This window comes from Anser anser (assembly GCF_964211835.1).
Source record: "Anser anser genome assembly, chromosome: 3".
In the NCBI taxonomy this organism is placed as follows: domain Eukaryota; kingdom Metazoa; phylum Chordata; class Aves; order Anseriformes; family Anatidae; genus Anser; species Anser anser.
The window spans coordinates 60,933,092-60,958,489 of NC_139722.1; the positions used below are offsets into that span (position 1 = coordinate 60,933,092).

General features: G+C 41.8%; 1 long non-coding RNA gene across 5 annotated transcripts; it reads left to right on the forward strand.

The window, feature by feature from the left end:
- Nucleotides 1-8,484: 8,484 nt before the first annotated feature.
- On the forward strand, nucleotides 8,485-25,306 carry LOC310896714. 5 transcript variants are annotated; one of them, XR_014581771.1, is made up of 6 exons: nucleotides 9,573-9,813; nucleotides 13,247-13,730; nucleotides 14,370-14,894; nucleotides 15,292-17,186; nucleotides 21,510-21,585; nucleotides 22,637-25,306. It is a non-coding gene; the product is annotated as an uncharacterized lncRNA (long non-coding RNA). The 5 variants fall into 5 exon arrangements; XR_014581767.1 differs by lacking the exon at nucleotides 9,573-9,813 and adding an exon at nucleotides 8,485-8,553 and having other exon boundaries at nucleotides 14,370-17,186; XR_014581768.1 differs by having other exon boundaries at nucleotides 9,567-9,813; nucleotides 14,370-17,186; nucleotides 21,507-21,585.
- Nucleotides 25,307-25,398: the final 92 nt, after the last annotated feature.

Genomic DNA, 25,398 nt, shown 5'->3' on the forward strand with positions numbered 1-25,398 from the left:
TTAGCTAACTGGAGTTAGTGTCAGTCATAACAGATGTGTAACAACTACACTTTGGATGGAGGGGATATAATTATGTCTGCACATATAGTACCTGTCTGAAGAGACCATCTTGCAACACCTTTGGAGCTGCTCCCTTCTTGGGGAGGTTCCGCTTTTATTAGCAATTAACTGTTTACCATAACAGAGTGTTTCAGTCCCTCTGTCACTATTAACTTAATCTGTTTGCTAAACAGTTTTATTTAGACAAGTCATTTCGTATCCAGCTCCATGGTACTCATGGATGGAGAGGTGGTCATTCTTAGGGTAGTTTCACTTAGCCATGAAAAGCTCCACCACACCGTGCTATACACCTGGGAGGACAGGTGGGAGATTTTGGATCCCTTTCCCTCAGGGAGGGGCAGGAAATGATCCTGAGATGCCCACAGTGAGTGCTGGGGACACAAGGGCTCCCACCTTTTTCCCCTGAGACCCTGTTTGCAGGGACTTTTAACGTCACCTATAGATTTGCCTAACATTCTCTAATTTGGAAAGTGCTGTCTTCAACTCTGTGCTGCTGAATAAAAACCATCAGGCTTATGTATTATGCCAAAATCTTACCCTTTATTTCAGTTGCCTTGCTTTTGTTCAAAAGATTTAAACTGGAGTGGAGTTTTTCAGTCTAGCAAGGACCTCCCAAAAAATTAATTTAATTCGGAGAAAAATATTGCCCTTTTTCACTCTCCTCCCCTTTGGCACTGTTTTATTTAAGATTTCAGACAAAAAAAAAAAATTCAGTTACTCGCTCAGCTCTGTTGAATACTAGGAGACCTCTGCTACCCAGCAGCACAGTTTTCTGTCAGATGTTTGGCTGGTTATCTAAGGTAAACATCACTGTATTACCAGCTTTTCATATTTAATGCTAGTGTTACATATTTTATTCCAAAAGATTTTTCTTTCCAAAGTACGTGACTAATTTTTAGTTATCCTAAAATCGGTGCATCATTATAGATCTGGCTCTGGGATGGAGCCTGGTAGCCCCCTAAGGATCAAGACCAGCACGGCAGCTTAGAGGAGAAACAGAGATTGTACCCAGGGTCTGCGGGAGGGATCTGACTGAAAACGCCCTAATGAGTTTAACAGTACTTGGAATCAAACCTTCAGTTTCATGTGTTGTCCTATCTCTTACTGACTTGTAACTGTGGGAGAATGATGGATCCCAGAGATGACTTCATTCGGATTTCGATTTTGCTGTATGCACTGCCCCTTCTGTCAGAAGCTCATATAAGCACATCACCCCAGATATGAACGATAATGGGATAATGGGGGCTTGTGGCAAGCCCTGCATCTCCTGTGCTCTCTGCCCTAGGGTGCTATCTGTCCAGAGGGACTTTGGCTGCTCCTGGCCAGGAGAGATGCCTTGCCACAACCTGACAATTTCTGCATTTGGCTTGGCATGTGTTCCCCACATTATTAATGGTGGAACAACTTAAAACTCTTGCTTTCATACTGCCTCTCTGTACAAAGAGGTCCAGCCTGGCTTGTTAGGCATCCTGTTTGTAGGAGATTGGGACATTTCTTTCTCTCCTCCTGTCTGAGAGTGATTCACATATTATTTTTTTTTGTGTTCCTTATGGCACGTTCCTGGCTTCTACCTTCCTTCTGTTAAAAGCCCCTTAAAACACTGCACTAAAACCTCACACATCATATATCTTAGCAAGTCATAATCCTATATGTTTTAGTGTCGTGACTGGCGTCAGCTATTCTTAGTGACCTTGGAAGCTAAATATTAACCAGGATTTAAGACACTGTGAAGTGGAGACTAGATTGAATGGCACCTCTCTAGCCCTTTGGAATTTCAAGGTACCCTACCTGACACAGGTGCAACGGGGGCTGGGACAAAACAGCCTGTTAGGGACCTCACAAGTTCGGGGCACTGTATTCTGAAAACACTGATAAAGCCCCAGGGCGAAGTGCTTTCCTGCATTGGAGTTAAGCTTTTGTTGAATACGAGAGGGTGTTGCTGCATCCTCTGGGGCTAAACATAGGCCTCATGTCCCCCATGTATGCCCGGCATTTAAAGCCTTTTCTCAGTCAGTTGTATATGGTTCAAGCTCTTCGCTCAAGTCTAGCTAGGCCAAGTTGGGCTTCAGGGACAGAAATGCTTACTTACTAGGATCCCCGTGATGTCTAAGGTAAATTTCTTCTTGGTATTTGTTACTGCAACTTGTCTGCCTTACACTGAAACACCCCTACAAAGAGTCGTTACATATCATTCCAGTGTAAAGTAGGGGACATTTAAGGACATGACTTTATGAGGACTTTTTTTTTTTTTTAAAGAGAGCAATGGACTCATTCAAAAGTGTGAGGATGCACACATCCCTTGTAAACTAAAACAATGTAGATAATGTTCACATTCGTCATTTATAACAAATTTTTAATCAAGGTGTGATTATAATACATGATTTTGACTGTTAAAGTGTATTTTGCTATAATGGATAAGAGAAGAAGGTGGTTTGTGCAAAATTACTTAGCACTCAACTCTTTTGTATAAGAGCCTGAGCCAGAAAGTTTTGATCCATACCCCAACTTTCTAAGCAAGGGTTGTTCAAATGTTTCAGTTCAGTCAAGGGAACAGCATCTAAGTCCAGAACTTAGTTTCTGTAAAAGTCAAAGAAAAGTGAAATAGATCAGCTCTGAAGTCCATCCTCATTTCTAGTATTTTTCTGCAGGAGACAAACGATAATGAAGTGGGAAGCTCCCATACATTTTCTCTGGTCGTGAAACCAAGTTCAGAGATTATTATTCAGAGATTATCAGCAGAGTTTATGATATCCCTCAACAGCTCAGTCTTACCTTGGTCTGCTAACTTTTGTAGAGTTGTACTGGAGTTTAGTGTATTTCTGTGAGCTAGGTTAAAAAACACAAAACAATGAAACACTGAAACGAGACACAGGGAGGGAGTTGCTGGTTACCATTGCTGTCCCAAGTTTTTTCCATGGCTGGTGGAGTTATTTCACCTCTGCTGCACAGTGAGAGCACACAGAGAATCACCCGCCCTTTTTAGCTGATGTGCGGTAGTATTTGTGCCCAATTTGCAGCTTTAGACCTATCAGGTTAAGATAAAGTCAGAAGTCCATTTTTTTCTGTAGACAAACCCTTGGTTTGCTGCATGCAAAAAATCCATCAAGGAGGAAAATTCATTGGACCCTGTTAGGATAAATTAACATGAATATATTTCTCTTGTGTTTATCTACTGTTTGTGTTAGTCTCTTCTGAAAAAAAGAAAAAAAATAAATCAGTGCAATACTTCCCGATGGAGAATTTCTGTACTACAGATTTCCTTTGTCTCTTCTACCAGTTGCATCAGATAAAAATTAAGTGAAACATGACATCCTGACCGTGAGACCAGCAGACAGAAATTTGGCTGGGCCTTCAGTTACACTTCAGTTTCTGCTAAGCATGTCATGAATTGTGGCAGCTGGGGGACATTAGTAAAATAAAATAAAAAAACCCACCAACAAATAAAAACTCTCTACCACAGAAAATTAAAGCTTCTCAGTTCTGCTTTCGACAGAAAAGCCAAGCTGCTAATGGTGTCTTATTTTTATCAGTATTTTTATTTACCTTTGATTTTTTTTTCTTCTGCAAAATAAAGAACATAAAAGTGCTGTTTAAATGTTCTCAGCATGAATGTTTGATTATTGGTATTTATTTTACTTTTCATAAGACACGTTAATTCATAATGATTAACTTCCTTACTGGTTACCATGGCACCAATCTTAAACACATTTAAATGTGAAAATACCATAAATAAGTTCAGTGGGCTTATTTGCATGTGTAAAATTTCTGTAGGAATTTATTTTCACAGCATTTGTTCTTGTGGGTCAGATTTTCAAAAGCAGCACTGAGAGTCTGCTTTTTCCAGCTTTGTTAGCAGTGAAACCCCAACCCTTCTGCCTATCGAGCCTTCCCAAATCCTCCCTTTCTCTGTCATGGCCTCTGCTTTGGTTGCCATCCTGAGGCTCCTCCAGAAGCTCTGGAGAGAAGAAACATATTACTATAATCCTATACTAGTGTGTCATATTATAGATGCTTGTAACTGAACGGCACACCAACCTGCAGCACTGCACCCAAGTCAGAGCCTGTCAGCTATTTCCACAGCAAACCACCCTGCTCAGATGTGGCTGTGCCACTGAGAGCTGCAGGTCCCTCTGGAATTCATTTGAAGCATGTGTGGTTACGTTTTGTTTGACATCGTGACAATTCCCAGTTGCACAAGCGGCCGTAGGATTGCCCTGAAGAAAGATGCTTTCCTACTGGGGAGGACTGCAGTCTCCTTCTACTTTGCTCCATATTTTCCCATATTAAAAAAAAAAAAAAATCATATGAAAAACTGGCTTTCCCACATGTATAAAAACTACTGAACTCCTATTGCACTCAGGATAATTGTTCTCAACTTGTATTTAATTTTAAAGCTTGCTGCTTCTATTTCAGACCAGAGGGGCTTGTCAACCATTTCCAGTTACAGTAGTTCGCCTAGGAAAAGACAAATTTCTGCTTAGAGACCTCACCTTGCCTGCATGTCTGTACCCATCCACATATACACAGGGCTGAGCTCAACAGGACAGTGACATTGTTAAGATGTTTATTTTGTAAGGGTATACAAAACATGGTGCATTTCACTGAGGCAGGTCTCCCTGTGGTCTTGCCAGCAGTTTCACAAGCCATGTGGCTTGAAGGGGCTGTGATTTTCAGGTAAATATGGTGGCATGGAGGCACGGAGCTCAAGTCAGATGTTGGCAGTAAAACCATGGGGTCTTCTTTAGGCATGAAGTCAAGCAGAGATCCAACGACCCCTTTTAGTCTTAAAATTAAGGGATTTATATGGAAACATCAAGCTGTCTGCAGTGAAACTGCAAAAGCTTTGCCATGTGTGGGAAGGGCTGAGATACGCCAAGGAGAGAGGCCTGGTCCTTCGGCCTGCCTGCAGCACGGATGTCCATGTCCTGGGTAGAGCAGCCATTGCTCCTAATTCCCTCCCTCAGGGCGTGAATGCTCAGGGTGTCATGAAAAGAAACCACCGGAGGGTCAGGGCTTTTGGACAACGTGTTTTGCTGTAAGAAACCCACTTTTAAAAAAGCCTTGCTCCTTTTCATGGGGCCCCTGAAAAACTGCTGATGCACTCCCATTCATGACTCTGTAGTGTAAATTGGTTCGTCTCTCCCAGAACAATTTTTTTCTTCTCACTGAGGTTCAGTTTACTTTTGCCACTAACTCCTGATCCTAAAATGCTGTGGGGAAGGGGAGGGACTACCAATGTGGAAATTCAATGGGATTTTCATTTATAAAACAAGGCTCCTGGGCAGCCACTTTGGAGCGGTGCATGCCAAGCTATGGCCATATTTCATTACAAGTGAGGCTAGATTTTGTTGTAGAAAATGACTCCAAACATCACCAAATAGCTGATGAGGTTCCAGATGTGCCTGTAGGTGCCTGTTTGGAGAGTGCTGCTTCTTGGGCTGCTCTACAGGAGAGGAGGAAGCCTGTCCTACAATAAAAAAGCCTGTTCCAGGAAGCAATGCTTTAACTGTTAGATTACATCTCACAGGAGCCATGAGGACTGATTCTGGCTGCACGAAGGCCTCCCTTGTAGTAATATATCTATTCTGAGCATACACAAGTCTCATTAACATTAATAAACTGGCGCTGAGGGGATTTTATAACATCTCTATGGCTGGCTGTCTCAGTTCCCTGTGGCTGGTTCAGCTTCAGCCAGGGCTCTGCAAGTGTTTTTTAAAGGGACAGATTGGGAAAAGTAATCAAGATGAGGCAGAAGAGGACCAGGGCTTAACGTAGGCATGATAGGTAAAGACAGGGTGTCTTATTGCTGTCTCAGACCCATTTTCTGCCTATCAGATGAACACGGGAGTATTTCTGAGTCCTTGAGTGCCTCTTTCTAGCTACATGTGTGAGGGGTGGGAAGGGGAAGGGTGTGCTGGTGCTGCCTGATGCCTTGCTTGTATCCCCCACTCTTTGCATCTAACCTAGTGTTGTCCCCTCCTCATAACACGTCTCTGACTCTCAGGCCATGCAACTCTCTCCTCCTGCTCCTGCTGCCTATCTCCATTGCATGCAGCACCCTTCACTCCCTGAGCTCTCTCTGGCTCCGCTCCCAAGGGCTCATACACCGGAGCTCCCATTCCCCTAGAGTTTCTTTTATTTTCCCAGCAGCAGTGGAGTACTATGTTTCCCCTCTTTCTACAGTGGCTGCGAGCCCCTCAGTTTCTCCCTCCTTTGCTCTTTTTCTCCAGCATGCAAATTCCCCTTGGTCCTTTCCCCTAAAGGCTCAATCTCCTAAACCCCTACAGCAATTTTCACTGCACAACTGGGTAGTTCCTTCCAAAGCCACATTCTGTCCAAATATCGGGCCCATGTGTTCTTGTCCTTTGTATTGGATGCAAGGACCCTTGTTTCTCCTTGGGCTTGCCATCTTTGGCAGCCACTGTTCTTCTGTCACCAGGGCAGCAGCACTATTTGAGAAGCTCTCGGTTTCCTTTGTTTTTACTCTACAAGGAAAATAATGAGCTGGGGGCTTCTGGAGTTTTAAAAATGAAGCTTTACTTAGACACCAGGCTGGCACACAGACTGTCAGCAGCCATCCTATTGTCCTCATGGTTTCAATGTCACCTGTGGCTCCCCAGTCAAAACCTCATTTAGGGACCTGAAAAGTATGTATTGAGTCTGTGCGATAACAAGACAGCCTCGACAAAACAAGTTTGCCTGAGGCAAACTAAGATAGAACTGCTTGTCTCCGACAGTAGTTTCTTAACACAGAGGGAGCTATGAAAATAAGACGGGCCATAACCCTTTCCCAGGTTAGGAGACACAAGTTGCATTAGCTGCAGTTGTATGAGCACTTCTGCTTCTCATTGTTTGGAGTAATATCTGACCCCAAATGTGCTACTCATCCTAGGTGTGGTAAGAAATAAACCAAAAATTTATCAAGGTTTCTCTAGTTAGTTATATTATATTACCTTACACCGCTGCTAGTGGGAGAATCATTGATGAATCATTGACATGAAAATGAAATTGGGGCCTAGAGATGAAGCATGTGTCTGCCAATAGCAGTGCAGGCACCAAAGAGTTTAAAATCTGAACCTTATTCTTCCAGCATGTGGAGGTAGCTGAACATGACCTAGAGGTACTCCACTTTGAATTTAAATTTAGTCACTTTAATCTTGTCATGGAGATTGCAAAATTCTTTGACATAAGATAAATAATTTAGAAGGTGAAAAAAAATAAAATAAAAGGAAACAACAAAATTAATGGGAACATTCAGTTTAAATGGAAATTCTGAATAAAATAGCTTTGGAAGGTTTATAATTGTCCCGAAGTTTGAGCTATGCAGTCAACTACAGTCAAACTACAGGAACTGGTGGAAATCTCTCCATTTTGTAGGCCACCCCATAGCTGCCTATCCAAGCTGGTACTGGTCAGTACCACAGGAGAGACAGGAGACAGGATTTCCTGATCTCATCCAGTCTGGCTGAATTTCTTTGTAGCAATTTAAAAACATCAAAAATGTAATATATTTTCTGCCAATTCTTTTCCCTTGTCCAAAGTAGAAACCAACTAGGAAAATATGTTTAACATCAGACATACTTTTTCCCTGCATATGAAGAAATCCAGAAGATGAGTGTTTCATTATAAAAATATTTCATACTTAAGAGATACTGTCTGTATGGCCTTGGTTGAGCAGCAGAGTAAACAGTTGCATAAAAGTGAAAGGATTTAAGATGTGTTAAAAGGGAGTTCATTTTAGTTGCAGTGTAACTACAATAACATACCTTTTTTTTTTTTTTTTTTTCTCCTTAGCCATGCCAATCTTGTATGAACACTCTCCCTTCCTGTTACTCTTTCACATTGCCTGGATAGGAAATCAAATGGAATGGAGATGGGTGAGACCAGAAAAGTTTCAGATTTTATTGAACTTTGAGGGTTTGTGGATCTAGTGGCTTACAGAGGTATCACTCTTGAGGATTTTGTCTGTAGCTCAGTGGCTAGGAATTGAAGGATGGACCATGTGAACAGACATGAATGAAGAAGAACTACATTTGGCTCTAGTTTTGTCTGTTGTAATGCACGAATAATTTCTAGCCTGAGCTATGTTTATCTGACTTGTGTGTAGAGACCATGGCATTTTCTAAAAGAAATGCAGCTTTGCTGACTCCTGTGCTTGGAAATTACCTTTTTGGTTACTCAAGCCAGAAAGGATAAACAAAGAAAACAGTATTAATAAAACATTAAAAAACAACAACAACAACAACAAAGGACACCCAACCCAGCTCTTAATTCAGCACAGGTCAGACAATAAAGTTTATAATCACACACTCCATGCTGCTCTGCACTCAGGGCCAGCAAACTAAACTGGCCAGATTAGTTAATCTTCCTCAGCTTCGTCTTGGGCCCTATAACTACTGCGGCAGGTCATTAACCAGCTGGTGAAGCCCCGGCACATCGTACATTTATTCCCAAACCTTAGCAGCCGTTGTTGAGTCCAGGAGCCTTAAAGAGGTATTTCTGATGTTAGCTGACAGAATGATAATTTATGCTTGCCGTAATTCAAAGGGATTCCAAGGCAACTGTAAACTAATGAAATCTGAATAGCTTTTCCTGAGAATGTTCCTTATTTAATCAGTTGAACAAAGATCAAAATATGCAAAACGGGCAGTTTTTAAAAAATGTTGTCTTTTAGCAAAGAGGAAGATAAATGAGATCGGAGGATAGAGGAAAGAAATGTAGAAAAATGTTTGATTAATGCAAAATGTTTATTCTCCCCACAGTTCTTCATTTTTTAACTTTGCTGTTCATCACTGCCAAAAGTAAAAAGCAAAGACTGCAATGTCTAGTAAGTTTGGTAACCTAGCAGAGGTATTGCTTTCAGCCAGGATTTTCTTTTTCTTTCCTTTTTCTTTTTTCACTTTTTTTTTTTTTTTAAAAAAAAAATCTCAAATGAAAGGATCTCTTTAATCAGATAATTGACTGGCTGGTAATTTTAGCCTTTTGTGACACACCAGTTGGCAGGTACAGTGGTACAGAACCATGAGCCTTTCCCTAAAGCCTTCCCTCCCTCTGGGACACTCACAGACGTGTCTCTGTCTTATCAGTCCCAGGGGATCATTCCCAAACATTTCACAATGAAAATGTGCAGGAGGGCCTTTCCCCCCCCTGAAAAGGAGGGCCAGCTGTCAGAGGTAATGACTGCCTGTGGACACGCAGATGGCACTAGAGGTGCTCCCTGGGTCCATCATACACCTGAAGAAGGCAGTTTCCATTGCACAGCTGTTCCCGTACGGGCGAGCAGGGGGCATGCTCTGCTCCCCATCCTGGGGTTCAGCATCCTTGCCAGGCTGGGGTAGACTTGGTCATGATGGAAACAAATGTCCCCAGAGCATGCCATGCTGATGGAGAAGCAGGCATGCTGCAGTGCATGCAGCACCGGGGCCCAGGGGATGTTCCTCTGCAGTTACTGTCTACTCCGTGCTTTTATCCCTCCGTTGCTCATTGCATTCAGTGGCGGCCAGGAGCGAAACGTAACTTGCTGCATGACTGACAGCCCTTAAAGAACCTCAGCAGACCTTGGGCCTTATTTTGAAAGGCCCCTGAAAGAAAAAGGATTGTGTGCTCTCTGAATGCGAGGCCGCTGAACTGCCGCCAACTCCGGGCTGCTCCATTCAAAGGGCTGAGTGAATAAATGAGAATAACATCCTTGGGGACCTCGAGGATCGGTTTACGCTGAAAATCCTCAGCCTTACAAAGGGTCAGAGTCACAAGGTAAATGAAAATGGCTGGGAGGGGACTTTGATGGCCGAAACACTGTAACTGTAGAGGACTTGAAAGAAAACTGTATTTTCAAAAAGTGAGAGAAGGGAGGGAGCAAACAGGGGGTGAGGTGGCGGGGTGGGGGACTTCAGCCTGCAGTCTTGCCCGAGAAGAAAGAGGGGAACGGGAAGAGGTGAAAGCAGCCTCCCCACTCTGTTAATCCACAGCGTTCTCTAAAATATTGCTATTTAGGGTAAAGGCACTGACTGTAGCAAGAGAGAGACTGTCCCTTGCCTCATTACCACCAGGGTATTTCTTCTGCGTACCTGGTAGCTCTCAGGGCATGGAGGGCTTTTAGGGCTGGTATTGAGCAAATAGCACTGGGGTGCAACTGCACTGTGCCTTGAGAAGCTGAAAAGCACAGCACCCGAATGTTAAGATTATTTGGGGGTTTCAGGTGAAAAAAAAATACACATACATTAATGAGGAATGTTTTCAACAGTATTTTGGAAATAGGTTTGCACAGGTTTGGAAGGCAAATGTTGTGCATGTGTGCACTTGCTTTGGGTCTGCTTAAGATTTGCTGTGCAAATGTCAGTAAGTCATATAAAGCCAGATCTGAGTTAACATCTTGAGACCAGCGGGAATTAGACACCTAAACACTTCAGTCTCAAATCTCTGGCTCTCATTGGTCTCATCTCTTTACCTTCTGTTCTCTAAGCAGTTCCATTAATACTGACAGTAGTAGAGTTAAACACATTCCTAAACATGTGCAGGGCCAGGATGTAAGTGACTCAGAGCAGCCGCAGTTTCTTATTAGGTGTTTGTATAGTGCCTGGCATCTGGGCCCCATCTCAGTTGGAATTACTGTAATTCAAGCCCTAGTAATTACAAAAATAGGTTAAATACTGAATTATAATAGTTTTCTGTCAGATTCTCTTCTGCTGGTTAAATATTTTTTTAAATCCTCTAATCCAGGATGCCCAGCTGACAAGTGCATAGTTTTGGTCAGAAGCTGAGTACTGCTTTCCAAACAGCGTTCTTTAACTAAGGGGGAATCTGTCTCCATCAGTGTTTGCAGCTGAGCTCATCTTTACTCTCACACAGCAAAGATGACACCTGTGAGCCACTGAGAGAGTCAGCATTATCTGTCCCCTGATGTGATGTTAGTAAAGACTCTGCTAGTTTTAAATATTTCCCTTATTTAAATATGTATTCTTCTCTGTAATGAAGGATGGGAAAAAAGAATATCCTACTGGAACCAGAGAAATTAAAGCTCGCTGCATTTACACATTCAGGTCAAGATCCATCCTCCACGAAGAGTCTTGTTTTTAACTTCTGCTGGGCTTCACGCTGTTGTATACTCCCCATCTTTGAATTAACCTCTCATTTATGACACTCTTCTGGGGCTAAGAATGTTACTACCCCATTCTGGTGCACAAAATAACGGTGGGCAGAGAACATGCACTATCCTATTTTGTGCTCTGAACAATCCTCTTAAGAATTTCTCCTGCCTTGGGGTCTGGGCGGGGAAGGACCTGTCAGTCCCAGAAAGCATCACAGGCTCTTGAGTATCTCTACTGGTGTTTCTCAGGGTGAAAACAAGAGGTTTTAGCCCACCACTGGTATAGGCCAGTGAGTAGCTAGAGCATCCATCTGAAAGCAGAGATATAACCTATTTCAAACAGTTTGGTTTTATGTAATGTGGGTTGCTAATAGAGCTGATAGGACTGCAGAGCTAAGTAAAATGACATCCACAAGGGCAAACACTGGTAGGAGATTTTTGCAAACCAGAAACTTTTGTGGCTTTTCTAAAGCTTTTTCTCCCATGTCAGGTCTGGAAAACAGTATTCATGCCTAAATCCTTGTACTTGACAGAGCAGAGAGATTGCCCATTTGTGATCCAGATCCTGTGTCAACAGTAGTTGCTTCAGGGGGATTCATTTAACCTGTGCCTCAGTTTCATCTTCCTAGTGCAGAAATAGTGGCACTAGTTTAATCCAACATACTATGCAAAAGAGATGCAAATAAACTAGAAATCTTTCTTTGGTAGATAAATTATTAATGGAGGAAGAAATGACTCTTGTTTGTTTTTGTTGTGTTTGTTGTTGTTGTTGTTTTTAAACAAAACTAGGTAGTTTCCAAAAAATGAATCAGGTTTTCTATAGGAATGGATCTCAAACCCAGGGTTTGGGATCTGTCGTGGATTCTCTGAAGTCCAGTAAGGGGCAAGGCCATGCTGCATCTTGGCCGGGCTGTGCACATTACTGGGATTTCCTTTTAGCCTGCCACCTGCCTAAAGCGAGAAACTGTTATCTTTAAGATCTCTACCATCTTTGTCAAATTTAGCTGAAATAGGCCAAAGGCCTCAAAAGAGAGTATCTCTGACAAATATGTGCTTATACATTCACTCACAGACAGAGTGTTAATATAAGACTTTTTTCCTTAGGAAATCAGGCGGAGAAAGCAGTCTGATACAGAGTGCACTCACTGCTATATACATGCAGTAAAATTCAGTATAGCTGTGAGCATCTATTATACAAATGAACACATATGCACACATGCACATACACGTACATTTCTTAAAGCCTACAGGAAACAATTAAGCACAACCAATCATGTAAAGGTAATTGTGTTTGTTTTTCATAAATGTCTTTTAAAAAGGATTCTCTTCAACCAAACATTTGAGAAAAGGACCAAATTGGGATTTATCTCAATTATGTGTGCTGAGAATTATATGATAGGCTTTTCTTCCAGGATAAAAAAATAAAAAATAAATGGCACATGGAGTTCGTTAAAATTGAGCTAACAGTTTCAATCACATTTCTAATGCTGTGGAACAGTTAACCAGCAATGTGGGTTGGGAATAATTCCATGTGATACCTACTGAAAAATATGTGCTTTTGTTGTCCTTCACCATGATGGGCAAGCAGTCTGTTGTGGAAATGCTTTATTTTTACAAAAAATTGTGCGTAAGGAGAAACATGAAGGAGGAGAAAGGCAAATGAGCAGAATGAACAAACTTGATTAGTCTATATAAAATCTTTCTGTAGATGGTTTCAGATAGGTATGGACAAAGAGGTGTATGTTGCTGTTATGGTGGACAGTTCATGGTTCCCTAATTTGGGGGCCATATGGGTCATATTTATTTATAAAGGGCCAACCTCTTTTTAGTTGACAAAAAAGCAGAGTGGCACAATTTAACTTAATACAGTTAGTGCCAACATTTGCTTTGATGTAGTCCTTCTTCCCTCATTTCCTACAATCATTTTTTAAAAACTATACCTTAAGCAGATAGTTTTCAATATTTTAGTTGTCTTCTGTGCATTTGTGCTTTTGTGAGTGGGGGACAAGCAGTAGCTGCCCCACATACTGTCCTCTCCACGCTGTGATTTTTCGCTTGCTAATCTTTACAAATGTGGCCCTCCTTACATTGCTTTTCCAGCATTTCCGTGCATTGGCAAGACTTTGGAGTCCCCTGCGAGCAGTTCACGTGGGAGTCAGAGAAGGATTTTTTATCCAGCGCTGTGGATTTAACTTCAGCCTTCAGAGGGCAGCCCAGGGCAGGAGACAGCCCCTCACACCCGAGTGGGCCTACGTGTGTTTTGCTGCTACCTGAGCAAGGCCTTGCCAGTCCGGGCAGGAGCGAGCACCCCTCATCTGCCATTTGGCCAGCCCTGAGACCTCCTCGTGGGTGATGCCCGGACCCTCCTGTAATGTTGTGATCCAAGCCATTTCCCAGACAGCGTTATCGATTCATGGTGTTACTCTCCACACGGTGTGGTCGTGCAAGGCGATACCCGAGCGCAGCTCTCGGGTCATGACGGAGATGCGAGGTGACAGTCCATTGTGTGGAGTCCATAGGGAAGGGAAGAAAGGCACCCTTTTGCTGTGCTCTGTGTCTGTGCGATACAAGTTTGCCTGTAGAGGTGGGTACTGTGCTTCTCTTTTAAGAAATGAAAAATAAAAATCACTTCTTCAGTAATTCATGTAAGACCCTTTCTCTCTTGCTTAAGTTTTCATAGGGATTAGTTCTGTTGGTGTGAAACGTGGAGGATGGAGACAGTGAGTTGAGAGTGCCTCCCCCAAACAGCATGTGACTTGTTTTATCTTATTCTAAAACCCAATAAAAGTAGTTTAGATGCATGTTGAAAGACACAGTGGCTTCCAGCGGGCATACTACATAAGCAGTTGGTGTCCTATCTACTTCCCTAATCTTGCTTTTAATTCTCTTTTCCTTCACTTTCTAATATCAACTTTCACATAAGTTTGTATTGCCCCAGGCCTTCTTGTTCCATAGATCAAATCACTTTTAATATGAAGAAGTGAGTTGATTTATAAGGGAAACGTTTCCTTGATGGGCACGAGGAAAAAAAAAAAGACCAGAGAATTTTCTTGACGATCCATTTCATTTCCTATTTATGGTGCTTACAAGATAACCTCCCAAAAATGCCCTGAGAAAATGCCCCTCTGCCTAATTAAGGGATTTCAGTTAAAATAGTGCATTTCCTCCCACTCAGTCTCCCTCACTCAAATTTAGAGTAATCAGGAAACTTTTTTTTCTGCAGGAAAATCTCAACATTTGGGCTTCTGAGCTGCCACGGTATGCAATGCGGAGAAAATGCTGGAATGCAGACATTATTATATCACTGTTTTCATCCTGCATTATGAAAGCACCGCAATGTCAGGAGGGAAAGGAAGGTTTTACAATTGGAAGAGTGCAATCTGGGGAAGAAAACCAAGTGTCCTTGAAAGTATCTCCTGGGCTGTATCACATGCACTCATGGATGCCAGCAACTAGGAATGGAATAGCACGAGGGAAACAGGACTGATTTCAAACTACAAAAATGCAAGAGCGCTGCAGTATAAAACTGCTGGGGAAGCACGATAAAAATGCCTGACTGCACACCTAGTTCTAGAAGAGAAGAATGTAGACAACCCCGTAAAGTCTGGACAATTCTCCTAGGAACAGAGGAGTTGCCTTCCTGATCAGACCTGTGTTTCTTTCCAGGCTGAAATCATGCTCCAGGTCTGACCTCCACCAGATGCTCCAGAAGAAGGCAAAAAAAGAAAGGAAAAAAACCCACCCTCAAGTAAGACATTAAGGGGATAGTTTGCCAATAATGAAAAATTCTGCATAATTGCCCTCTGTAAGTTACTGTCTTACACTCACAGCAGGAAAGCTTAGTTCACTTCTAAAATATTTTTAATATGCAAGGCACACATCTATGCATGCATTTTGTAAGTTAAGTGCTCATGCATGCATATAAAGAGCATATATTCCAATAAAAGCATGCAGAAACAGATTACATAGTTTAAAAGCTGCCTCAGTTCTGTGTGTTAAATAGAAAAAAAAAGCTAAAATTAAAAAGTATGAGGGTGAGACAGGCATTGCCCACATATTTTACGCTGATTCCCATTCTCATTTTGTTCCATTATTCTCCATTTGCTATCCTTCCTCACTTTTTAATCTGGAAACATGCCCCACAGAGGTGAGTATCTGTGTCAGACTTCCCCAGCAGCAGGACAATTATCAGTGGACTAGGATTACAGCCTCAAACGTGCTCACAATTCCTCCAGCGGTCCAGCTCTCATCCTTGGCGTGCGATGCCGATAGTGCTGTGCTCACCCGCTCGGGGAGCCTGCAGCAACCAGCCCGCCAGGCTGCACAAGGAGCCAGCGCCACGCAGCAGAATAAAGCGCATGAGAAAACTCTTTTGATTCATATGCGTCTGCAATACATTTTGTCTACTTTGCTGGCTGGGAGGCCAAATAATGCCTTTTCTTGCAGGATAGCAAAATGAATCATACTTTCTGTCTTAGGAGTAACATTTATGTGTCTCTGGGAATGTGATCCTTATTCTCTCTGTTACAGACGTGAGCCAGATGCTTTCCTGTAGTTCAGATATGTGCAAGATACCTTTCCTTTCCTTTCCTTTCCTTTCCTTTCCTTTCCTTTCCTTTCCTTTCCTTTCCTTTCCTTTCCTTTCCTTTCCTTTCCTTTCCTTTCCTTTCCTTTCCTTTCCTTTCCTTTCCTTTCCTTTCCTTTCCTTTCCTTTCCTTTCCTTTCCTTTCCTTTCCTTTCCCACTCACATTTTCTATCTTTCCTTTGCATTATGTGGTTACACAGTCCTTCCCAAACAAAAAGAGCTTGCTCTTTCTTTGTGTGTGTGGAGGGGTGGGGAAAGTTTTTGCACAACTGGAAAAGCTCTTGATTCCACAGTTTAAGTGGGGATTGCTTCCACATTACAATGTGAAGATGTCCTTTAAGTGCCACAGCAGTCCCAAGGGAATGCCTTGTTTTAATAACTACAGACAGGATTATCTTAAAGAGATCTCATTTGTAGAAGTCATAGGCACCTACCACCTGGGAAGCTGCTACAAGTGGGACATACTAAATCATCTGACTAATCTTGAGCTCCATTTCTGCAAAGAAGGGCTGAACACCTAAGGCTGGGGAGAAGCAGGAAGACTGTTGATTGGTTTTGCCACTGAGGCAAGACTTTGCCATCAAGTCTAAGAACAGAGGGAAGGACCACGTGTGAAAGCTGCTGCAGATGAGCAGATGTCTCAACCCATCAGTGGCCCTACTGGTTTCTTTCCTGAGCATAAGTGCAAAGGAGTTTTAGGAAAGGGTCTGAAAACCAGCTGACTTTGTGGATATTTGCAGCCAGCTCTTCCCAATACAGGGAGTCCCACAGACGTGGTTGCTTACGAATGTAACACTTCAACACAGATGGGTGATAGGGGGAGTCTGTCTCTGGGTACTGGCTGGGAGACGAGACTCAGCTGTGAAATGAAGCCTGGTGCCTTATGTTTGACGAGGCAGAGGTGGGGCAAAGAGGGAAGGCTGTAACACAATCAAAACAGCAAGGCTGGGAAATGATCTTTGGATGGCATTCTCAATCACTGTGAGCAGGAGAAATTGTATTTGTCAAGTAGAGAGGGAAGCCTGTGGCTTCTGTGGTCTACTGTGCTTCATCCAGACCAGGACTGAACAGGCCTTTTAATCTATGCTGTACTCACTTTACTAGACAGATTTATATATTGTATAAGTGTTACAGAAAGGTTCCCGAGCCAGTATTTGTTCTAAATCCTTCCCTTTTCATTTACTTTTTATTGTGCTCACAAGCGACCATTAAAACCAGGATCTCACAGATCTAGTGGATACCTGAACATTACAGCCACATTGTTACAGCTACAGAGGATGTGAGAAAAGAGCAGACTCGTCCAGTTAGCTCATTTCTGTGGCTGCTTAGCACTAAGGCCACGCTGGCAGAGAAGGGCGTCCCTGTGTTCATTTCCTTCACCTGCCTGTGCTCAGTGCTCCCCTCTGCTGTCTACAGAAATTGAGTGGTCTTTGGGTGAGCCAGGGCAGACCACAGGTATGCCTGAGCCGCTGTTAAGTGGCCATTCATAGCATGGTTGTGTGGGCACAAGAGCTGAGTTGGGGAGAGGTGATGGGAGGGTGGATTTATACCGTTTTCCAGAAGTCTGGTCTGTGTTGGGTGGTCTTTCTTCACCTTGATGTTCAACTGGCTTCTGCTTTTAAACACTTTTTATAGTTGTAAATGAAAATGTTGAGATCCCCAAGAGTGTTCTTGTGATGACTCACAGTGACTTTCAAAGTGAGCTGCACTCTGACAGGACAGAATGTATTTGGAAATCTCACTGCTGGTGCTGAGAAAAGCCCTTGATGGGGTAGAAAGCACAGCTTAGCAAATCAAATTATTTGCAGACTGGCATCCTTTCTGCCATATTTCAGCTGGGTGCCCTGTTTGCACCATTGTGTATCCACTCCCACACCACCTATGCTAGGTTAACCCAACACTCTTCCATTCCTCAGCTGCCTTCTAGCGTTCTCTTCTTCTTCTTTCTTTCCTTTTTTTTTGTTTGTTTGTTTTTCTGAATCCTTTGTTAATTGTTGGCATTTTTGTAGTATTAAAATACTAAAAAACAAATAGAGATTCATAATCAGAGCTGTAGAGTAACTGTACATGAGAATTTGTGGGTCAGTGTTTTTGTAAACGTGAATTATGGATTGCTGTTTTTTAAATTCTACACCATATTGCACCACAAGCTGTTATTTAATTTGCTCTCCACCAGTATTGTGATAGCATCATTGCTTTTCAAGAATGTTTTTTTGTCTGTTGTTAAATACTTATGCCTACTTATACTCCTACTTTTTCACATGGGTTAGAAGTCTTTACAGAAATGCATTCTCTCTGCCACATCAATGTGTCTGTTAGTAAATTAGTACACCATTCAACCTAAGAAAGGTATTCATGCCCTTTTTGAAAGACAATCAGATATAAAGACGTGTACAGAGATCAACACTGTACCTGATCTATGTAATGTTTTTTTTTTGTTTGTTTGTTTTTTAATGTTATAAAATGCTACATGTAAAAAGTTCAGTAACGGCTAGTGGTACTGAATAACTATCAACAAGGTGAAAGAAGTAGCCTAAAGGGCTCAGGACGGTTGTGAACAAAATCTGGAAGGTAAGAACAAGACAGAAAAAATGAAACCTGGTCTTAAATAATCTGCTTCTCGGGTAATTAATGACATAGATGTAGGTGAACAATAGTAATGCCCAGGCAGAAAAATTAGATATACACCTTTTAATTGTAATAAAGTATCATACAGAAGAAAATTTTGATTTAGGATCATCAGCACATTGGCTCAACACCACGGTCTTTCTAAAGAAGAGCCCACAAGCACGCTCAGGGGAATCAACTCCTTCTTACCTTAGGAAGCAAGTGTTACAGTTCCCTTCTGCACCTGCCTGAACAGGACAGGAGTCGTTAGAGGCTTCACTTGAGTCCTCAGATTAAGCTCAACTAGATTGTCTTTTCAGGTCTGGAAGAGTCTGTATGATCAGTGCTGCCTGTGATGCATGGCAAAAATAAGATAATTAAAAAAATACTCATGATAAATAAATTAATAGGGTAGATTTATTATGTGCATTATACATGCTTTTTTTTGTGAGAAATAGTTGCTCAGTAATTATATTTTAGATGAGAAAAAGAAGTGCATTTAAAATGTATGTGGCTTAAGATAAAATGGGTAAATACACATGTTGTGAAGTATCCCTATTGTTTGGAGTTCACTGGCCCCTTATTACACTCATTTGTTCTGCATGGTGAGGGCTGAGTTCCACAGTTTGCTGATGGCAGCTGAGAGCTATTATTGGGCTGCAACATCTGTTTCAACAACAGTGGGTCCCTGGTCAGCAAAACTAATTAAAAAAGAAGTCCAGAGTCAAATACCGTGACCTAGCTGGTGTGTCTATGTGTAAACATGGTAACTACTGGAATAATGAAAACTTTAAAATTCTTAGGATAATTTACAAAAATATGACAAGTGATGAAAAGTCTCAGAACTGTTCTTCATATCACACACTTAGGAACAGCATGGGTGAAGATTAGGATTCCTGCAAACACTTAAGTGAGCAGGGAGCTTTATGCACATGGGCATTAGTAGTCAACTCAGTGAGGCCACTCAGCTGTGCAGCCCCTCTCATCTGAGTGAGTATTTACAGAATTGGATCGCAAGTTTCCTCAATACTCTGCCAGGGTTTTGTTAATTGGTAATAGTAGCTATGAGAGTGCTCGGATGTACATTTAATGACTCTAAACATTCAGAGAATTCTTCCATTTCTCTCTTCTGTCAAGATTTCAGTCATCAAGACACAAGTAACTGGTGCTGGTGAGTTCCAGCACGTTAAATACTTCTCTCTGACCTAGCAAGGAGGAGAGGAGTTGTGTTTATATTGGGCTGATGAAATGAAATGAGATGACTTGTTTGAGGAAAAGGCAGTAGACAAAATATTCAGAAGAGGAATAGGAGGCTGTCAGAGCAGGGGTTGCTTGGTTGTCAAAGTAATGACTGAGTTAACTGCAATGCATCCTTTCTTTTCCTTTCTTTCTTTTTTTTTTTCCTTTTTTTTTTTTTCCCTTCAGATTTGCTTATTAATTCCAAACTTTTAAAAACTGAACTGACGTTGAAAAGTGACAAAAATCCTCCCGTATACACATGGATAAAAATGTGAACTGTTTTCTTTTCTAAATATGGGTAGATTTTGTTCTAAAAGTTGTGCTTAAAGGAAGCCTTCTTATAGCATAAACTATATGGTTTGGGTCCAGAAGAGCAAGCAGAGAAAGGAGTGCAATAGATAGTGCATTATGATTTCGCTGCTTTCCAATAGAGCAAATGGGAAGGAGGTGGCAGAGTTTCCTTCCCCATCCCATCCTCAAAATATGGACCATAAGCAAATAACAGAGGTCCTTTTTCCAGCAAACAGAAAACACACAGAAGGAACTGTAGCTTTCAAGGTCACAATTTCTCATCCATGCAGCTCCTAAGGCTGCACTCTCCAGGTATATGGTCCAGCTGCAGTCAAACCCATCATGACTATTAAATGAATATATCGATGATTAACAGTGCCTCAGAGATTTCTCACAGTAAGCCTGTCTATTCATGGTTCTTTTCTTTTTTAAATGTGTTTTGAACATTCCTAGCCAACAGGAAAATTGCTAATGGATTTTTCTGTCTGGTTTTAGAATACAAAAATTTGTTTTTATTTAGCTTTTTCCTGACCAAACCTACGCTCGTCTATGATTTCCCTTACTGTGGAAAAAGAGAATCCTTTCATTTCAGAGGCAACAGAGAGATTGAAATGGTGTAATGAAGACAGTACACCTGTGTAGCCAGTTGTTTTCTGCAATCCATTCTTTCTTCAGAAATGATGGGAAATCAATGTTTCCCTAGAGATTTTTTATTGCCAGTCTCTTTATCTGCCAGAACCTCTTCAGTATCCATCTTAGATGGCTGAGAATTATCTTTACAGGGTGTTGAGATGAATGGTTTGTCAGACCTTCTGCCTGATGATTTTTACATCTTTTTCTAATCTTCTCATTGAATAGTAGGCTAGCAAAAAGTAAAATACATTTAATATACCATTTGGGGCTGTCAAACTTGCTGCAAATCCTAATTCAGTTATGAGACTATGGCTTTGAAAGCAGTGGGAAAATGCCATTAATTTTAATGTCTTATGTCTCTAAAACAATTGATTATTTGTCACATTCAGATTATTTTGTTAAGATGTATATCTTCCCCACAGGCTGACACTATTTTTAAAGTGAAAGAACGATATTTCTATTGCTGCTTTTATTAATGCCACCGACAAGATTTGGATTATCCACTGCTAGTTCTATTTGTTTAATCTACAAATCTTGGTCTTCCCTTTCTGACTAATTTAACTTGCCATCTTGCTATGTATAGCAGATTAGATGCCAAAGTGATCGATGCATTGTTCCACATCTCCATGGGCTTTTCCAGAAATTTTTCATCAGCTTATGCAATGTCTTCCTAATGTACCTTCGTTATGCTTCAGATACAGCACCATTCTTTGAGAAATGAGTAATTACATTATTTATCTTTTTACTATTCTGCCAGCAATCACATCCATCAAAAACGGATACTGTAAGTTCATACGGATTCTTAAAAGAACTGAAAGGGATCAAAAAAGACAAAGGAATGGAGAAATCATCAGCATTTATTGTGCTAGAAAAATGTCACAAATTTGAAGCCCTGCTTGTAAATTCACTGCTGTGTCTCAGTTCTAAAGAAAGCCCAGAAAGAAAAACAACATGTATCAAGCTGAACATTTTCATTTTAAATGTAAGACCTTCCCTCTCCTCTAGCAGATGTGGTCACTGGGTTTTTGTCTGTCCCTGGTATAAAGGCTGCTGCTGAATTAAAGAAGAGGTGCTTTCAAGACAGGTAGGTAAATAATACTGTATGGCGACCATATGTTCCTCATTTCTGTTCCATGCTGTGTTGTTTTCACTTCATGCCACTAAGCTTTTGTGGCATGTAATTGGCCTCTGCACAAAGACGGCAGTGAGGCAACTGCAGAGTGTGTGGAGGGACGGTGCGGTGAGGAAGGCAGAGCTTCCTAAGAGAGATATCAGGGATCCTTTGTCAGGGAAAGAGGCTGGTGCTTCACATCACACTTGGTATGTGGTGGGGTACAGGCACCCGTAGACACGATGTGAGTGTGGGCTTGTTTTCCTGGTGTGCTGTTCCTCTGTCATGGGACTGGGACTAGTGCTGGGCTGTAGGCAGAGTGCTCTGGGGCTGGAACAGGGCAAGGGTGCAGGGACAGCTATCACCACCCATGAGGAGGGGTATGGGCAGCAGGAAGACCTGCTCTCCACATTTCTGTTTTAAACATGCCTTTCTCCACCTACTGTCTCTACTTTGGCAGAAGGAGCTTGTCCCTGGACCCTCATCCACAGGAGAGTGACATCCAATTTCTCCCACGCTGCAGAAAAACTTGGAGTCAGCCATGACTATGTTGATCTACTTAGCTTTACTGCATGAAAACTGTAATAATAATAACACTGGTGCAGTGCTGAGCAAGGTTTTCTGCTGCTGCAATCATGAACGTTCTGCCAGCTTTGAAGGAAATAATCTGTTGATACCAGTTCAGAATCTGGCCTTCTTCTAAAGAAATCAAGTAACAATGAAATCATCAATGCCTCTCTTGACCAACACTGAATTAACATACTTCCTTTTTTTCAAGAATAGCTCTCACTTATCCCAAATTTGAATTGATATTCTAACTGGAAATATATTTCAGTTATTTTTCCTTGCAATCAATTGTTTAAAGAAAAATAATTGTCTTTCCATTGTTTTATTTCCATTGCTTGGTTTATGTTATTCAAATTTCTGCATAGCTGGTGAGTTCACATTCTTTCACACACTGATTACAAAGCTAATCAGCCAGGTGAAATGGGACTGAAATGCTGCCATTTGCTCTGATTTCTAGGAATATAAATAGCAACCACAGCTCTACATCTTGAGCAGAACTATTCTCAGGACGCCTGCTTACATTCACCTGAGAGCCAGCGGGCATCTGGCTGCAAGACTTCGTGGACTCATTTCTAGAAGTTAGACTCAAAGCAGAGAGGACAAGAAAAACATAGCCCAATGGGATCTCTCCTAAATTAGAGCTTTCAGCGTGGGAGATCCAACAGCTCAGGGGAATTGGTAATGGGAAATTGGAGCCATGTACCTTGAGGTTTCCAGTCTGTATCTGATCCAGGCTTCCACTAGCTGGAAGCCTTTAGCATCCAACAGCTCTTCTGTCCTCTCAGTTAAACTCCTAGCTGCCTCAGCCCTATTCCTGGTGGATATGTATCCACAGCACAAGGCTACCTTCACAGCTGACACACAGCTACAGCCTTGCTCACAGCTGTAGCAGAGAGATGAGGTGAGGGCAAGGTGGGGACATAGCTCCTTCCTGCCCTTAGTGGATCCCCATATCAGGGACAAGGCACATAGGCAAAGGGGTGTGGGGAAGGTACCGTTGCTGGAGTATGTGTGTTCAGGAGAGGATTTTGGCTCAGAGAGACCCTGGGCTGCAGGGATACATGAGGAGGGGTGACAAAGGATCAGTAGGAAAGTGCTGAGCAGGGGCAGGGTAGAGTAAGTAGTGCGAAACCAGCGCCTTAATAAGGAAGCCATCTGCGTAGAGTGCATTACACCAGCAGCCAACACCTGTCCCTAACCAGCATTTGTCATGTGAGGATTGAGTACAAGAGGAAGGTGTTTCTGAAGCATAACTACGTAATTTCTATGAAAATCTGTGGGAAGGTGGGGGCTACTCACTGTGTGTACCTTTGCAAATCCCAGCATCCAGTTAAAAAGTGCATACCTAGCTACTTGCGTCCATGTTTTCTCAGGGTGAAAAATTGTTCAGCCTTCGCAATACATCCTGCTTTTCTCCAGCTCTCCAAATAAGAGACAAAACAAAACAAAACAAGCAATATTAGCAGCATTAACAGCAGCTCCAAGGTCACCGTAGCATAGATTTTGCTCTTGAGCTAGAAGTGCCAAAGAAGCAGAATAGCAAAGGGGATGTTATGTATGGCAGGGGGAAGCAAAATAATTAATTGCAGCAGAAGCAGATTTCCCAGAACACACCGACACATTCAATTCAGCCCTCACTTGCTACCGGGGGATGAGTTTTAACTGAACCTCGGGGCTGGCTGCCCAAACTCAGGCAGGTAGTCAGGTAATGTGATCTGTGTGATACCTATCTGAAAGAAAGTATGGGCTGGGTGTGCAGTACCTAAACTAATTACTCCAAAATGATTGCCTGGATTTGGGCCAAGCATTATCTCACTTGTCCTCAGTGCTGCTGCAATGGCATGAGGGGAACAGAAAATGCAGTAACCTGAGACAGAGATAAGAACAAGGGAGAGAGGGAATTGAGAACACTCTTTAGCTGTGAAGGAGATGTTCTGTCTCCACACTGCTCTTTTGTCCCACCTCAACTACAGTGAAGCAACCTTTATATCTTGTCTCCTCCTTTTCAAGTGGGTTGGCTGCCAGAAGCATTATCCACACATACATAGTCTAAACACTGTGAATTAACCTGTCTCTTGTCCTTGCTCTCTGTAGACCTAGACTCATCCTACTTAAGAAGGAAAGTTCAAGATCTGAGAATATTTTTTAAAAGGAAACCACAAGTCTCTGGTCATGACAAAACTCTCGCCTTCATTTTCTCAGCAGGTAAATGGTTGTATAATGAATATAATGCTAGAATCGTGCTGAGATAAAATGGAGAGGTTCTGGTCAAAAAGATCACTGAGCTTAATGAAAATAATTCCCTTTCCTTTGATAGGTTTAAACCTGCTGCAGAGAATGTATATTTTATTGCAGGTGGAGAAAACTACTCATTGAGTTTCTGGAATAATAGACTAGCATATAGGACCTAGGAATTTAGGACAAAACAAATAAGGTAGAAGTCAAGATTAGTGAACAACAACAACAAAACAACAAGAAAACAAAACCACAACAGCACATCTTTTGTCTTATATATACTGTTATCTGCAGAAAATTGTATTTTTCATATAGGAATTACCAACTCATGCACTGTGTTAAAAATGTTCCTGGACATTGTGGGCTCGTGACCTACCACAGATTTATTTAAGGGGAAGGAAGGTATCTGAGTCTTACTGGCCTTACTTCAGGCCTTTGGACTGAAGTTAATGCATAACAACATGCTGTTAGCAGAAACTGAGGACAGCAGACTTTTAACTGAACTGAAAAGTGAATGGTTAAAATGTTTACCATCTGGAGGTGAGGATAGGACTGCTACTGGAGAGATGCAAAACTATTTTCGTTGAAATCCTGCCCCATTGCCATCACAGGGTTTTGTCACTGACATCCTGAAACAAGGGCTTCATACCCTATCACTTGATGTCCTCCAGTTGAATAAACACCCTGCTAAGGGCTGTTCTCTAGTTTATTAAATTGATGCAGGACTTATTGTGTGAAAACCATGACAGACATCAAGTAGGAGGTGAAACAATATAGAAAAGCTATAGCTTTTCCTTCTGTTTGCAGTTTTGTTTTCAGTGACACTTACTTCATATATGTGAATATAATAAATATGAGTATCTTAATAATAAATAAAAACATCAAAAAAGAAGAGGCACGACTGTGAAATCAATAAGCTTATTCTTTACAAGAAAGGACAAATGAGACTGTCATTACATGAATTTAATAATCCTTCCCTAAATC